General features: G+C 39.9%; 1 long non-coding RNA gene across 3 annotated transcripts; it reads right to left on the bottom strand.

Annotated features, from left to right (window-relative positions):
- Positions 1-208: 208 nt before the first annotated feature.
- LOC130684306 (uncharacterized) lies at positions 209-10,290 on the bottom strand. Of its 3 annotated transcripts, none has more exons than XR_008998537.1 (4): positions 10,143-10,290; positions 8,609-8,789; positions 7,769-7,914; positions 209-6,112 (listed from the first exon to the last, which is right to left on the bottom strand). It is a non-coding gene; the product is annotated as an uncharacterized LOC130684306 (long non-coding RNA). The 3 variants fall into 3 exon arrangements; XR_008998539.1 differs by having other exon boundaries at positions 8,609-8,737; XR_008998538.1 differs by having other exon boundaries at positions 8,609-8,728.
- Between the last annotated feature and the right edge of the window lie 7,919 nt (positions 10,291-18,209).

Raw genomic sequence — 18,209 nt, 5'->3', positions numbered from 1 at the left:
TGAGGCTGAGTATTGTCTCATTTACATGCAAATATTTTTACCTTCATCTTAGAAATGTAATCATGATCTATAAGGCTTATCATGCACCCAGAATTTAATTAATGATGTGTCTGCATGAGATCAAGATAAAAAACTGAAATGGAAGAAATTGGCATTATATATCGAAGCACTTTTCTGTTTTAGTAATCTCACTCATTTATTCGTTCAGTTATTCGTTGCTTTAAAAAATATTTATTGGGTTCTGACTATGCATTAGACACTTGTAACGTGATGCAAATACATTGGTGGAAACACAAAATCTTGCCTATAAGAAGGTTACAACCTAATAGAGATAAATGTGATCCTTCCATTTATGAAGAAATAAGTACAATGGAAGCATGTGATTCTAGTGGGGGGAAAAAAGGTAAGTGCCACATAAAGGTATTGTCTAACAGCCTTGAAAAATGGGCAGACAAATGTGAAGGACATGGCAGGCAAGAAACAGCATTGCCCAGATCGGGCAGTATGCAGACCATGAGTGTTCAGGGGAAACTAAAAATAGCTCAATATTCCCAGAACACAAAGTGCTAAGTGGGGAGAGGAGCTGAAGATACAAGACAAAAAGTAGAGGTAGGACAGGGCCTGATCATGAGAGATGTTGTCAAGCAAAATACTCCTGATTTTATCTGAAGACAATTAGAAGCCACTGCAGAATTTTGAGTTGTAGAGGGAGGGATCACATTTTCATGCTAGAAATGTTACTTCAGCAGTTTATGCTGGGTAGTGAGGAAAGCCTAAAAGTGGGGCAATCAGAAAATGGTCTATTATGACCGAGGGGCAAATGATCCAAGGTCATGCACTGTATGGGTGATGGTGGTAAGAGAGATGGGGGCCTAAAATGAGAATTATTTAGGAAGCATGGTTGGTGGAACACAGGGATTAACAAGATGTGGTCTTTAAAGGAAAAAGAGTGACCTGGGATGATACAGTCATCTTGACTTGGACAGCTGAGTTAAGAGCATGTCATTTATAAGACAAAAAAATTCAGAAGAAGATTCATGAAGGCAATGCATAGGGTGTTTGCAGAGGATGCTGAACTCTGTTTGGGGTCATCAGCATGGAATATGTAAACAGAGATGATGGTCGGGGAAATAGAATGAAAGTTTGAGACTCAGAAAGGAGGTCTGGACCAAAGCTATAAATCTGGGAGTCACAGACTTTTAGGTGGTATGTGTCAGCTTGATTAGGCTAAGGGGTATCAGACAGCTGGTTAAACATTTCTGGGTGTGTCTCTGAGGGTGTCTCAGGAAGAGATTAGCATTTGGATTCATAGACTGAGAAAAGATCAACTTCGCCAGTGTGGATGGACATCATTCAGTGGGTTGAGGGCCTGAAGAGATTAAAAAGGTGAAGGAAAGGTGAATGTAAGTGTTTTAAAGTTAATTTTGATGCGATGAAAATTTGAGAACTGATCTGCCAGACACAAGGAGCATCTGAACAGCAGAGTCTGATCTGAGAAGGAAGTAGATGTGGCCTTTGTGGAGCTCATAAACACTTTTCACATAACACAAGATGCTTTATAACCTTGTCAGTGTATGAAGAATTTCTCTGAATAATGGGTTGCCCTTTAATGAGGTGTGCTGTTCTCTGTGTGGGGGATGCTCAGCTAAGACTGAATGCAAGATCTTCAGTGTGCAGCCCTACAAGCCACAGAACTTCCATGAGCAAAGATTCTTGGGACCCTGGTTTCTCAGACATGCTGCTGCTTCTCCAGGCATAGCAGCACCAGCCTCATTCCCAGAGTGGAGCTGCTGGTGACTCAGAGTCAGGACAGACAGCCAGGGCCAGGCAGGCGTGGGCCGTTTCAGACCCCTGAGGCAAGTTTGAGCCAGCAGCAAATGGGCTGTGGGAGGTGCTGGGAGAGGACAAGAGGAATGCTAGAGAGGTCCAATCACAGGTTTCCTAGAGATCAGGAAGAGGACAGAGGCTGGAGCAGAAGGGCAGGGGAGGATGAGAGGTCAAGCAGAGCCCATGTCACCCTTCAGCAGTTACTGGAAACTAATTGAGCTAGGTATTTTTCCAGGTCCCAGATAAATACGAATGATTAAGGCACAGTTCCTAGCCTCGAGGATATAAGCAATCTTCACTAGGAAAATATATCTAAAACTCTAAGTATCAATCATTTTATTTGTTCAATATATGCTATATGACCAACCTGACAAAAGAACACAGATTTCCATATTAAATAAAGGACTATGTACAGATATAATGAAATATTCTTTATGAACTTAATATTTCTGTTAACACTTGTCTATATTAGCTGATGATATATATACTATATATACTTCCATTAGTCAGGTCAAAAACAATTCACCATAAATAATGGAATCTGCTTTTATTTTAAGTCAAAGTGAATAAATGTTTTCTACTAAAGTGTATATGTATGCTATTAATGGGAAATGGAGATTAGAAAGGATCCCCAAACTATAATCTACTTGATAATATACTTCATGGCAGTTTTTGCAGGAGCAAAAAGGTAAACTAACAACCAAAGTGAAGATTCTACTATGTTTCTTTTTAAGAGTGATGATTCCATTTTTTTAATTGAATTCAAGGATATGACAAGAATATGAAAAACCCTTAGATGTTGAGACTGGGTCCCAAGCAATATAACAATCAAATTTGTGCTCCAGTTCTGTATTTTTGGAGGACAGATGGCATATATATTATTTCAAAGGTAGAAAGGTAGAAGCAACTAAATGACAACTGAGGTTTCCTAGTCCTAGGAAAAGTAATTTCAGTTGTTCACATTTATTTTTCTGAAAGCTTGGTCATGAAAACAGAAAAAAATATAAAAGGTCTTTGCTATCTACTTCTGAACATTCTGTGCTGTGACAATAAATCATATCATTAAGACATTTCTCTTATTCATACTCTGACAACTTGAGCATGTGGAGAAAATTAATGGGGAAACTCAGAGAGTCACAATAGTAATAAGGGTAAAGATGTAAGTTACATAATACCTCTGTGTTCTCACAGATTTATCAGACTAAGAAGACAAAATGAAAAATATTCAATTAGAGCGATGTGTAGCATTTTAATTCTCATCAAAGGCCACTGAACCAGTTTATAACTCCAGCACGTCTTGTTTGCTAGGTTACCTGGACATGTTTCTCGTATGTCAAACAGTCGTCCTGTCCTTTCTAGTTCAACTCAGAGTGTATTGGATGGAAAACAGCAATTGCCTCATTTTTTTCTTAATATGGTATTTGCTTTTTTCCCAAATGTGCCAGTATGTACCTCTCCCTCTACAGTACATGGCCTAATGGTATATTCCAGGCCCATCATTAAAGCCGCTCCTTTTTGGAGATGAGTATTTCAAGAGCAAGGGGTTCAACCAAAGTGTATTAGTTTGGTGTGATACACTGACTAAAGCAGTCTGTCTAATTGAATGTGATCAATTGTATTTATTGGTCTTAGGAAGACAAAAAGGCAGGGGAAGGGCCAGGGAGGAATAGCAGAAGAAAGAAAACAAATGCTAATGAGGGAGAGAATGAATGGAGAGAAGGCCGTGATCACAGAGCAGCAGTGCCTAGAAATATTGCAACTGAATTTATAGCATGCATACCTGTGCAGCAGAGGACATTTTATGTTAGCATATTACTCACGCCATGTGCTATATTTTGTGCTACATTTAAATCATGACTGGTGGAGAACTAGTTGTCTTGGTCTAAGAGAAATTAGCATTCATGTGAAGAAATCAGCTGTTTTACAGACAAAAAGGCTTAACTCTGATTGTGATAGGAAGAGAGCTCAGCTTCAGCTAACCCTCTCCGTGGTCAGCTGTCTGAAGTCGCACCATAGGTTCAAAATCTTACAGCTACTTCAAGTAGGTTCATTTTTTTCATTATACATAAAGCAATTCTGCATTATTACGTTAATACAGGTCAATGGAAAATATTAACAATGAACTGGTTTTTAATGACACCAATTATTAACAAGACATCTAAGCCTCTTTGGAAAAGAGAGAGGTTTTAAACAGAACAAGCTAGTTTATAGCTTACAAAGTAATTTCCACTTGATTTTATTTGTGCCTCACAGCAGGCCAGTAAAAGAAACATTAAAACACCCATTTTCCTTATGTGGACATTGAGGGTCAGAAGGGGATGTGAGCTGCCCAGACTTAGTAAGTGGAAAAACCTAACTCAAATCTATTGCTTCCCAATTCCATTCCCAGTCGTTCCTTCCTCCCAGCAGAGCTCGCTGCACTGAATGCTAAAGCCAGATAACTCGATGGGGCTTGGATGCAGGTTGCACAAGACCTTGAATTCACACATTCTGCCCACTTGGATCTTCAGCATCTACAGATTGAGACACGATGCTTATAACTGCATCACTGAATATCTTTAAATGTGGGAAGTCTACACCTGGATATCTTTCCACTTTCACAAATTGCCGTTTTCCTCTGGGTCCCTCACTGTGGTGCTTCCCTGCTCTGTTGCGTAAGTTTACCACGGAGGCTGTGAGGCCAAATTTTCCCTATGGATACTTCTCAGACCGCACAGGAGGTCTGGACAGGTCCTGGCTGTTCAGGTCTGTTCCTCTCTGCTAGCAGCTCTGCGGTTCCAAAAACACTGGCCTGGGGGTGGGATGAGGTCAGGGGAAGAGAGCAATGAGAGGTAGAGGTCACAGTGCAATTACACGGGCCTCCACAGTGCTACCACACAGGTAAAGGGACACAGGGCCATGGCAGTTGCAGGTGTGTGTGGGAAGCACTGCAAGGCAGGGTGGGGGGCTGTTCTGCAGATCGCATTAAGGGGGGTGCTTTATGATATCTAACACTCTGTGCCATGTATTATTTCTGCAAGCTCAGGACTACATGAGCAATGCAGGTCCCTCCCTCCAGGATTCCTGACTCCTGACAGGATGACAAAAGCACAAACAGCCACAGGGGTCCATTTTTTCTTAATGTACATCATTCAACTTTTGCAATTTGACTACTGTAAGTACATGTCATAAAAGAATTTTCAAAGACGTGAGTGGGAGCTGTGAACACTGGAGACTAAAGAATCAACTCACACACTTAACAATTCTATTCTAAACAACCAAGAAGGTGTTTGAAAAGAAAACATAGCTCGGCTTTTAAGTTGCCTAATTTTCTATAAACATGCAATTTTATTAATAGTCCACATGGCTAGACTCTTCTTGCAACAATGTCCACCACGCTGGGCCTGACTCTCTCCCCTACATGCACGACCCTCCCTGAGCATGGAACTTGGGGAAGAAGGAAATAAGACTTCTTTTGTGACTAAGAAATCTACAGAAAACTTATATTCTTTCCTGGAGCCCCTCTGTGACATAACCCACAAAATCATCCCGAGACTCCTCCTCTTTTACCAGAAAGTATGGCAAAATCTCTGAACTAGAGAAGAGCTAATACATGCAGTGCAAAATGAAGGCACATCTGGTAACTGGTGCTTTTCTGAAAGTTGCTAGTCAAATATCAGAAATTGCGTGTGTGTGCATGTGCACACAGGCAGGCACACACACACACACACACACACACACACACACACACACACGCACCCTTATAGACAGCCTCGGATGATCTTTGTTAGTACAGACGGTCTTCTGAAGGCTCAAAGCCCCATTTTTCTGTTGTGAAAATTCATATTAGTCTGAATCTTTTATTTTTTCAATAGCAAGGCATATCTTCCCCTCTGGGTTGCCACTTTACAGACGGTGAACCTGAAGGAAAAGAGGGTTACCTGGCTTAATTTTACTTACATATGAGCTGCCACAGCCCTGAATTCTGTTGTCAGGTGGGAAGCCGGTAGGAAGGCCAGTATCTGGGCCTCCCCCTCGTGCATTCTGTCTCACCCGTGTGGCTTCTGCGTCACAGCTGAAGTGACTGGGAAGGACGTGGGTCTTCTCGCTCCTCTGAACCAGGGCCGTCAGCTCCGGGTCAGCGCCGGCGCTTCAAATTCCAGGAGGTGGTGAGGCAGCGTGGTAGAGGGGCCAGGTGTGAAAGCTTGGGAATACAGTCCCAAATAAAAACTTGGCTTTATAGCTTGGCTGTTGTGTGATCTTGAGCTCATTGTACTTAAGACTTCTAAGCCTTGGTTTCTTAGCCCTGAAAACGAAGCAAATGAGAGCAGCTCCTTTATCAGGTTGCCGTGAGGGTTAAATGAGGTCCTGACGTGGCCAGCAGGGCCCTACACGCCCAACCTGGGCTGCTGCTGCCCCTCTGATCTCTACCCTGACCGTGACACCCCTCTTGCACTCTGCGCCAGGCGTACCAGCAACTTGCCATTCTCTGAGCTTGGGAAGCCCATTCCCCAAGCAGGGCCTTTGCATTTGCTGCACCCACTGCCAAGAGCCCTCATCCCGTCAAGTCTACATGGTTCTCCGGCACTTCCATTGGGGGTCAGAGTTCAAGTGCCACCTTATCAGAGAATCCTACCATGGTAGAAAGAAACCCCCCACCCCGCCCCTGCCCCAAGATGTCAATGTCCTAATCCTGTAGATTTGTTACCTTATGTGGCAAAATAGAATTTGCAGTTGTGATTAAATTAAGAATATTGGGATAGGGAGCTTACCCTGCACCATCTAGGTGGGCCGTATAATCATGAGGTCCTTGTAAGAAAGAGGAGTGAGTGGGAGGAGAGGGAGAGCTACAGTGTTGAGCTGCTGGCTTTGAATAGGGAGGGACAGACCAAGAGCCAAGGGATGCTGGCGGCCCCTAGAAGCTGCAAAAGGCAGGAATGGATTCTCCCCAGAGCATTGAGAAGAAATGCAGCCCTGCCAATCCACTTCAGACTTATGACCTCCAGAACTGTGAGATAATAAATGTGTGTTGGTTTACACCACTAAGTTTGTGGTAACTTGTTGCAGCAGCAGTAGGGAACTAATAGACATTCTCTCCCTTTCTACATAAAATAACTCACATCTAACTGTGTTGGGCTCACTTTCTTGATCTCCAGAATTGTCTGTTTTCTATCTCATCATACAAAACTGTAACCTTCATGAGAGAGGGGCTTGTGTTTTGTTCATGGTTGTCCTATTCACTGGTCCTTCTTTTGAAACTGGCAAATAGTAGGTGCTCAGTATTTCTTGGATGAATAAAAAAATCTAGCATGAAGTAATATTTCCATGATTCTTAGAAACTGATAACACATTTGCTAGTGCAGAACTTCCCAACAGTGAGCTTCTGCCTAATTGCTGCCTCGGGGGAGTTACAGGTGTGCTGGCATACTGCTCTCCCGGGCCCTGGAGTTGGCAGGTGGAACAGCCATGTCTATTTATTATCCAAGTGTGTTGTGAAAACACTGCCATGTTCTGTGTGTGGCATAATGGAAAATAGCATATTGGAGGACATCAACAATGACTACCCTGTAAAAATCAGGGTTCCTCTTTTGAGAGCCAAGAATGCCAGAACACAGTTGTGTACTGAGCATGAAGCAGGCTTTAGTTTAAAGGTGATGTCTGCAGATAGCCCTCTTTTAATGTGGAATCCATTTTTAGGTTGGGAGTGACTTCCTGGAGTAGACTGCCTGCTAGTGAGGGTAAACATGAACTCAAGGGAACTCAAGCCTCATCTCTGGCTTCCACTGGGCCTTCAGAGCTCACTCCATACCTTAGATGGGCTCCCATACCTGGGCTAGCTCTTCACTGGACACCCACACTTCCTGCTTGCAAAGCCTCTGTTTTGCCTAATTGACCAAATATTTCAAACAGGTTCCCTGTCCCAGACATATGGATTTTTCTTCTTTGAGTTTTTTCTTATTACCTCAAATACTGCAGGATTATTTCTCATTAGGCATTTCATTTGTTCTAGTCTTACTGCTGTCACAGGGAGAGCTGATGGCTCTAATAATCAGGGCTGTTCACTCCTGGAATTTGCTGAACCAAACATCTGTGCCGATCGTAAGTGTGCTGTTGGAGAAATAGGGCTCATGAGATTATTTTGTGCTGGCCTTCTATTTTGATTCACTTATTTTGTGCTGGCCTTCTATTTTGATTCACTTATTGCTTCATTAATCTATTAATTCAATAAATAGTTATCAAGTATTTAATGCATACTGGGCCCAGGGGGTAAATAGAAACTAAGATAGACATTATCGCTGCCATAATGAACATTACAGCTCAGAGAGCTGGACATTGATAATAATGACAAGCATCTTAAGTCTGCAAAGGAGAAAAATCAAGATTGTAGATGAACATATAATCTATGCAATATTCAGTGGTTGTTTCATGAATAATTACTATTTTTTAGGTGCTGGGAATTCAATAGTGCATAAGACTAGCAAGGTCCCTGAGCAAGGACCTTGCTCTGGAGCAAGCCCACACTCCCTTGTTGAGTGTGCACTTTACTTTATTAAACTACTCTTTGCTTGTATAAAAACATACATATGCACACACACACACACACACACACACACACACACATATATATATACACACACACACATATATATAGTTAGATAAATAATATAATGTCAGGGAATAATAAATGCTATAAAAAAAGAAATGGAAAAAGGATGAAGGAAATGGTCAGTGGGTAGTCCTAGAAAGCCATTCTGGGATACATCTTAGTTAGCATCTACTCATGGCACCAGTCTCATCTTACCAGGTTTCCCAGGAAGTAGTGTTCAGAGCAGGAGGAACCTTCAGAGATGTCCCTAAATCCTCAGGATGGCTTGAAATGCCAAATGCCAATCATCAGCTTAAGGTAGGACTTCTGCACAACCTGGAAATACTATTCATGTTGCCATTAATACTCTCTAGGAATGTGTTGATTGCCATTCTGCCTGTTTTGGATAGTAATTCAACTTCTGTAAAGAGCTATGGAATACATTTTCAAAATCAAACAATCAAACAATTATCAGCTGATATAAAAAGCAGGAAGGTTAATTCTTAGCAAAGAAATAAGAAATCTGGATATATGAGGGGGTCTTAAATGAAATGTAAAATGTTAATATATTAGCAACCTTCCAGCACAGGCTAATATTTCTCATGCCCATTTGAGGATAATACTGAGTGTGTGGAATTATTGGTAAGAGAGCATCATGATGAATGAGCAGTGGGTTTAAGGTTGACCAAAGAATAGTATTTTACTGAGCATCTACTATATGCATGGCTGTAGGCGAGGCAACTAGGAGGTGGAACCAGAAGACTTTTTCTCCTGTTGCTTTTCTCCACCTGGAATGTACTTGTATACCTGTACCCCTGGTTACCTCTATCTATGCTTCAAAATCCAAGATCAATATCATCTCTTCTCTGAAAAATGATTCCCCAACTAAAATAAGATTCATCACTCCCTCTTGTATGCTACACTCTAGGTGTCCACATACTTGTATTTTTGCTCTTACCATCTTATAACTACTTGATTACATGTCTCCTTGAGGGGAGGGATGTGTCTTATTCATCTCTGTATCCCCCAGTTTTTCTCAAAGTTCCCTGATGATAAGAATTACCTAGGAGCATTTGTTAAGTTATTTGGATTATCTAGCCTTTCCCTGAAAATTCTGATTCAGTAGTTCTGGGTTAGGGCCTGGGAATCTGTTGTTTTAATGAGTATTCCAGGTGATTCTTATCACCAGGTAAGTCTGGCAAATACTGACCCAGCACATAATAACACTAAGAGAATATAACTGAATGAATTAAATAACTACAGATGAACAAAACTTTCTCTCCTTTAGATCAGATCATTGCATCAATATAGTATTCTAAAACTATTCATCAGGTTTGGCTTCAAATTTTGATGAAATTGGGAGATGGTAAATATGAGTTGTATCAATTCCTTGGATGTGAGTGGAGTAGATTCAGGAAGAAATGGGCAGCTGCTGCTGCTAACATAGCTATGTATCAGTCATTTATTCACAACTTTGTACATTAAACTGTGCTTCTCAACCAGGTGGTCATTGCCCCCCAGGGAATATTTGGCAATGTCTGAAGATGTTGGAGAGATGCTAGCATCTAGAGGGGAGGTGCTGGGGTGCTGCTAAGCATTCTGTAACTTAGGATGTGTCCTACAGCCCTTCTCGACAAAACGCTCTCTGCCCCCAAATGCCAGTAATGGTAAGGTTGAGAAGTCCTGCATTAGACTCATCTGAAAGCTTTAAAGAATTTCCTATGTCCAGGCCACTCCCCAGACCTGTTACCTCTGAATGTCTGAAGTGGGAGCCAGGCATCAGCGTTTTATCAGCTCTTCCAGAGATCTCAATATGCACCCAAAGCTGACAACCATTGCAGAGCATGCAGGAGGCTAGAGAGAGAAGAGGATCCAGGAACCTGGTTTTAAGTCTGAAGTTTGCCATCTATTAGCTGGGACGTTAGGCACAGAACCTCCCAGTTTCTGTTGCTTCATCCCTAAAATAAGAGTAACACCCACACAGAGGGTTATTATGGAGTTAAAGAGATAATGCATGGGGCAGTACCCTGTGACTTCGGATACAAAAATTCAGGCATCATTACTGCTGCCTGCCTGGGCATCCATCCAAGTGGCAGAACTGGGTAAGCTACCTGCTTAACATCACAAGTACATTCCTGCATACAAATTCATTCTTGTGTTTTATTTGACTAATATATGTTCTACATATGCCAAAGGAGTCAGAAAACTGATATGCTTTGGTGAATTTTTTAATGTAAGGAACAGCCTTCTCCCACTCTCTCTACTTGTTCTGTTTGTTGCATTTGAATCTGCATATGGTTTTAATACAGTGATCCTTATGTTAGAAAAATAATGCAGTTGTACCTGCAGTCTATAAGCTACCTACCTACATCTAGCAACTGTAGGGTGAAGGATGGGTCTGAGAGCAGGAGAGACTGTGGAAGTTCAGAGACCCCATGTGTTTAAGGAGAATGAAAGCTACAGCATGGCTTTGGAGCCTGAGGTGAGACTGATGAGCTAAGGCTGAGTCCTGTAGTGCCAGGTTACTTCCAAGGGTGGGTTTGTTGACCAGTAGCAGCCACATCAACAGGTTCTTAGAAAAGCAGCAGCTTAGGACCCATCCAGATATATTGAATCAACATCAGTTTTTTAATAAGCTCATAGATGAATTGTAGGCACATTAAGGTTATGGAAGCATTACTCTAGAAAATCCTGTATGGGAAATCAGACAACTCAGTTCTCCCAAACCCCAAGCCAGCAATGGTCGTCTGTGAATCCATGTCTATATGGTTCCTTGTGCATCTCAAGTGGATTCAGACTGCTGCCAACTGCCTGCATGGGTATGTCCTTGGTTTGTTAATCATCATATCCTTTGCCTAGTCTGGGTTTTTAGCAGGATTCTAGGTTATTAGATAATGATCTTAGCGTTTCTAGCATAAGCTTAGCCAGAAAACAATCACCATTTACTTTTGTCTGCCAATCATTTCAAGCACATCATTTCTTTGTTTTCCTTATCCTGAAAAATAGTTTACCTGGCAATAGAAGAGTTAATTCATGAGCTGCAAAACTGGTTTCTTTTGTGCTGAGAGAGCTAGCTGGCTCATCCTTCTTGCTGAGAGGCAGTTAATCAGTATATAAAGACCTGTGATTGATGTGGCATAACTTCAAAAGGTGTGTGGTTTATTTCTCAATGCCCGAGCCTACTCCCTGAGAAGCAGGCCACATCCTCTCATCCTTCCCTATGGCCTTCTTAGTTCTTTTCATGTCAAACCATCTGTACTCCAAAGTCCTATGGCTTCTCTTATTTCAGATTCTCAGAATCCTCTTAGGAGCTTGTTCCTGCTGGTGGGGCAGCTTGTTCTAAGATGGCAGTGGTACCCAACACTCAGACTCATTTTATATCAGCTAGGAATATCTTTCATTAACACCTGTTTCACCTTTTATCAAAAGCATCCCTAGATTTGCAATCTCATGAGTTATTATACATCACATGCAGTCATTCAAATCTCCACCCAAGACAATAAAACAATATCTATGTTATTTAGTAGTTTGGAGAAATTATTATTCTGTTGTGAGAAAGCATGTATTTCATAAGAAAAAGCAAATCTAAAAATACTTAATTCAATAAGGAGAATACAAACTCTAAAGAAGACTGGGAGGAAAATAAGATTTACCTTGTGAGGAATTCAATGCTAAAAAAAAACAGAGCAGAGCTGCAAAAGTTGTTTAGAGGACCTGGAGAAGAGTTTTAGAAAAATGTTCCAACATCTTGAGTTTCGCAAGACCCAAATCCCTGCTTAAATTCCTAACTAATACACATTTTTAGAAAGTATCAGGAAGATCTCCTCCTATGTGATATACGTGAATTAGAGTTCTTCCAGCCCAGCAAGCCAAGTAATCAGCCTCTAAATGGCTGAAAAAATAATTTTTATGATGTAAAAATGCATTGCATTTTAAAGTCATTATCTTTCACCTTTTTAATGTTAAATGTACCAACATATATAAAATGTGACCGTAAAGTTATACTTGAGTTTGGTTTAAGGGCTCAATCTCATTATTGTAAAGTCACAATTTATGTAATGGTTTTCAAAAATAATCACTAAAACTCTATGAGGTCCTTTGAAACATAAATAGTTAAATAAAAAGAATGTCTGCTTGAAGACATCTACTTTTACCTAAAAGAGACTGCTTTTGTAGAAGATACTGAAAACAGTCTTGTCAGTAAGAACCAAGTATCCTATTAGGAAGCCAACAATGAATGTAAGTAGAACGTAATTTGGTTTTCAGAAAACTGAGATATTGATGTGTTTGTATGTTTGAAAAACATGTTCAAAGACAGGAGCGATAATGAATGGATGGTTAGAAGTTGCAGGGTATGCTTAATATAGGAAGTGGAATGTAAAATTGCACACTGAAAAAATAAAGAGTAACATTTGGAATAAGCAGGGGTGGAGGGCGCATTTCATACAGAGGAAGAACATGTACATGAACATGGAGGAAGAAATGAGCTCCATGTATATACAGCAGACCCTGTTGTTGGATGGCTTCCCCACTAGCTACTTTGTCCTTGTCTATCTCTACTTAGGGTCCAGAAAAGCTAGGTATTCTCCCAGCCTCCTTTGCAGCTAGGGGAGGTCATGTAACCATGAGACTTATTTCTGGATAAGTCACGTAAATAGAATTCTGCTTGGGGTTTCTGGCAAAGTTTTCACCTTCTTGATAAAAGGGACAGCTAAGGTTTACGCTAACCTTTCCCCTTTCTCTTTTCTTCCTGCCTCGAATATGAATATGATGGTTGGTGCTGTAGTAGCCATTTTGTGACTATGGGAAAAAGCCTAAAGAGTTCAAGAAATATAAGCCCTGAATTGTTGAATTGCTAAGTCAACACCAGTAGCCACTCACTTCCCAGTTTTTTATTGTATTGGGGGAAAAAATTAACTCTTATTTTCTTAAGCTGTTATAGCCAAGATTTCTGTCACTTACAGGCAAATGCAATTCTCCCTGAAATAGTATGTGAGGAAAGGAGTGAACATTTTTTATCTGATTAACACAGAAAGAATGTTATGAGGTGATAGAAAATAAGATTGTCTTGAAGGGGCTGGTTATATTATGGAGATCAGAAGTCTGTTTGATACCCTGGGCATTAAGAAACCATTGAATGTGATCAAGGGGAAAGAAGTACTTACTGGAAATCTTACTATTGAGTCGAAATATTATTCCGACAAAAATGTCCGAGGTAACTTGGAAAACTTTAAAGCAGTACAGCCGTACATTGAAGACGAGCCTCAGATATGCTAAAATGTAAACTACTTTTTACTCCTTTCATGCAGTGTTTGAGATAACCAGAGCAGGTGTTGCGATTTTACATCCTAAGCATGCATCTCAGTTCTGGCTGCTATAATAAGTACCATAATCTGGGTGACCTATAAACAACCGAAATTCATTTCTCATGTTCTGGAGGCTGGAAATCTGAGATCTGGGAGCCAGCATGGTTAGGCTCATGTTGAGCACCCTTTTTCTGGTTTACAGATGGCTATCTTCTCTCTGCATCCTCACATGCCAGAAATAGCATTAACTAGTTCTCTGGCCTCTTCTTGTAAAAGCACTAATACCATTTGGAGAGCTCCACCTTCATGACCCAATTATCTCCCAAAGGCCCCACCTCCAAATATCATCACACTGGGATAAGGGTTTCAACCTATGAGTGGGGGGAGGGGCAAACATTCCATCCATCACAGCATGGCCTAGGTTCTAAAGTCAGAAGATTAAAAACACCATGGAGAATCCCTTGGGATTCCAAGGACAAAACCTTTTGTGTTTGTTTTTGCATTTTTGCTGTTGTCTTCCTTTCCCCAGTGCAGTCCCCAGCAAACCTTTTCTATAAAGAGCCAGACAATAAAGATCTTAGGCTTTATAGACTGTACAGTCCCCATTACTACTCAATTCAGCTGTAGCAGAGCAAAAGCAGCCATAGACAGTTCATAAATTAATAACTGTGGCTGTGTTCCTGTAAAAGCTTATTTACAGAAACAGGCAATAGGCTGAGTTTAGGCTGCAAGACATAGTTTGACAATCCCTGACCTAGAGTGTTAGAAAGTAGTCTTCTTTAACGTGGAAAGGACCATTAAGTGAATTAGGAGTGGAGGCTGTCTAGTTTAATTTGTGTAAATATAAATGTACATGGAAATCAACTCTACTGTTTACCATGTAAATAGCTTTATGTATTGTGTGTGATTTTTTAGAGTCTTACTGATGAATAAAATAAATTCTACCTAGGATCAGTAATTTTTTAAGCCGAAAGGTCTTAAGTCTTAAAGATTCATTAAATTCACTTTCAACTTCAAAAAGTTTATTGTTTGCATGAATTTTTTTTAATGCAGTCTAAGATGTTTTCCTCAGTGCCATAGTTCATTATCCCCAGGTAATGAATATTACAGAATGTCACAAAAAAAACTGTATTTCTTTTAAAACATTTTCTAAGTCAAACTTTTAATTGTACTTTACTTTTATAATTTTTCCAAGTAACTTAAATATCCATTTATTTATTTATTTGTCACTGTCTTTATTTGTTGGATGGGTGAGGTGATGCTGTAGTAATAAATTACTGCCCACATCTCAGTGACATAACACAATGCACATGGTGTAACACAGTAACTCTGACGCACTTCTCATCCAGGCAGTGGCTCAAGGGTACACCTTGTGGCTACACGTTCTGAATTGTTGACTCTGAATCCCTGAGCAAGAGAAAAGAGATCACAGCCATCCTCTGTGCTTTGACAAGGAAGTTATATGTGTCATTCTGTACACAGCCAAGTTACTAAAACTAGTCACCTGACCCCAATTGAACTATCTAGCAGGCTGAGAAATGCCATCTTTCTTGTGTGATCTTAGAGACTTAGAGACTTAGAGAACACATTAATATTGCCTCTGCCACATCTCTATTGTATTAAAAAAAAGGCCATAAAAGAACAAATTCATAGTAATTTGGTTGATGTATAAAATTTATTTGGACTAAATATTCAACATAACATGTAACACGGAGACCTGATATAAACCCTGTAAAAGGTTGAAGATTATTACCTAGTTTTGTTCCCCAGTTTAGATAGTAAGTTACAACATCTTGATGAATCATCAAAAGGATTCTTTGAGAATTAGGCAGCCTATACTGTAGAGTGAGAATTCTATTCAGATGTCTTATTACTTGACAACTACAAATGATATGTGATGAGTTATCGATATTTATTCCAGTTTATTCCCTAGAAGAATTTAATGATCATCTCTAGCCAGGTATAGTTAAGAATATCCTTTGTTCTGGGCCATCTTTCTGTTTTATCGCTTCATGCCATTAATCCAGTTGGGAGTCTCACACCGTTATTGCTACCGCTGATGTGCCCTGTGGTGCTGTTTCTTTAGATGAGAGCCCTTATTGCTATTTGCTGGATATCTTAAGTCTTTGATTATGCACATACTCTGAATCACTTTAAGCATCAAATCTTTGTCAGTAGGGGTGCTAAGAATGCTGTATTTCCCTCTAATGAACTATGTAAAATTAGCTGCCTGCTTAGTGTATGACTTCAGAAGTAGCAGAATGTTACCATGATCTGTCTGTTCTCTAGATTCTGGGCCTTGCTGCTCTGTAAATTTTTCCCTGGGTTTTCTGCCAGAGTTCGCACTATATTCAGTTTCTTTAGGCACAGAGATTCTCACCCGGGAGGCATGAATTTCTGGGTTTAGACGTGGGAATTAGAATTGCTGGAGGTATGTGCAGTGTGTGTAGTAAGAAAAAGCATATTTAGTATAACGATGCAATTTTATATTTTGATACACAATTATTTTTGTGGTTCAAACTCTTGAAAGTAAATTTCAACTTTTTTCTTGGCTGCAGGAAAACACAAATGTTGGTGACTTTCAGCAGGGGTGGGAGGATGCATTTCTGAATCAGCAGGGGACTAGATTTTTACGTTTATTAAAAGGCACATTGGGTATAAAAAGTGAAGTTTTTTTTGATGGAAAAAAGCTAAGAATAGATCCTTCCCTGGGCAGCAAAAAGAAAACCAAACCCAGATTGGGAGATCTGAGGGCAAGCAGGTCAAAAGGTAAGAATTCAGAGCAGCAGGTAAGGAAATAACATAGGCAGGCTGACAATACTTCCAGGAAACCCTTAGAGATATAGAAAGAGGGCACTGGACATGCCTGAGTTGTGTGTGATGAAAGGTCACGTTATTCAATTTGGATGTTAAAACAAGGCTGACAAAGTTCTGATCACTAGACCTGCCCATGGGTTTGAAGTATAGCATGTGACCTCCTGCATGGCTGAGCTCATATAAGCCCAGCTGGGTCTTGGTTTCATCTGTAAATTAGGGGATGGATGACAGTTTAAGTCTCTTTCACTCAAAAATTTTGTTGTTTTCTGGGACTTTTTTTTTCCCCTACATGCACACACACACACACACAATCAGCCAACAGTTAATGAACAGAGGTTCATCAAGCCCACAAAATGATCAAAACATTGTGTAGGTCAAACTCTTATAGATGTTGCAAAACAGGTTATAGACCTTTCTGTCTGCAAGGGACTTACAGTCTATTTGGGAAGATAAGAGATAATTGTAAATAATGCAAAAAAGTACATAATTTTCTATTAGAACAGGTATAAGTAAAATATAGCTTGCATGACAAATCTGGCCCAATGCCTATGGCTGCTCTCATATCACATAGTACAAAGCTGAATCGATACACCGTATGGCCTACAAGCCTTAAATATTTACTATCTTGTGCCTTACAGAAAGTGTGCCAACACTTACATTAGAATAATCAAATAATATTATAAGGCAAAGCAGGATATATTCCAAGTGGATAACAAAGCTACTGGAGTTGAGATCAGAGGCCCAGACTAATGAAAGCTTTAAGGGGTCCTGGCAGTCAGTTCCTTGAGACAAAGAATAGAGCAAGGAAACTCCAGTTTCTGTAGAAAATAAAAGGTGGGGAATGGAGACCCTTATAATCAGTAAAAAAATACTAGAAGTAACTGTATATTGTTTTTTTTATATCCTTTTCTTATTGTTTTTATTACTCTGGCCCTCAAAATAATCAATTTGGAAAAATCTAATCCTTCTAAATATTTTTCACAATATTGTTCCAAAAATCAGCATTGATTAAACATTTACTACCTCTCTCCTGAGAAGCAGGAATTACTGCTGCATGATACTTTTAATAAATGAAAATCTGTGATTCACTCTAAAGACAATTAGAGGAATATATAAATGAGTTTCAAGGGAAATTAAGATAGGAAAATGTGGAGATTGAAATAAAATATCAGTATCTATTGTATTTTGATTGAGAGATTTCTGTTACTATCTGTTCTTAATTCATAGATGTATTTTATTAACCACCATAATTTTGACAAATGAAAATACTTGAAGATAAATGGTAATTGCTACAGATTTAGAGTCTAATTATTTTCCACTATTTTCAAACTTTGCTATTGTGGTAAAACAGTTGACTTTATTCTGTTGTCTTTGAATATTTCTCAGTGCCTCCCAGGCCTTTAAATGTTGTGGGGTCCTACACTGAAGCTCATTCATCCACGTCTGCCCTCCCCAGAAAATGCCCCATGTTCCAGAATTTCCCTTGCTCTTCTCTCCTGCTTCAATCTAAATTTACTTTCCTATATTCGCTTAATGTCTTATATCTGGCTGGCCTTGCTGGCTACTTGAAAACAAGTAGATGAAAATGAGTTAATACAACTTTTAGTAAACATTTAGTAGTGTTATAAAACAGTACTAGGAGATGGAAGAATTCCTTCAGTCCTAACACTTCCTGTGCTTGGTAATGTACTAGG

Source organism: Manis pentadactyla, chromosome 7 (assembly GCF_030020395.1).
Source record: "Manis pentadactyla isolate mManPen7 chromosome 7, mManPen7.hap1, whole genome shotgun sequence".
NCBI lineage: Eukaryota > Metazoa > Chordata > Mammalia > Pholidota > Manidae > Manis > Manis pentadactyla.
Note: the sequence above shows the minus strand (reverse complement) of the source record. Positions and strands in the feature narration are given on the sequence as shown.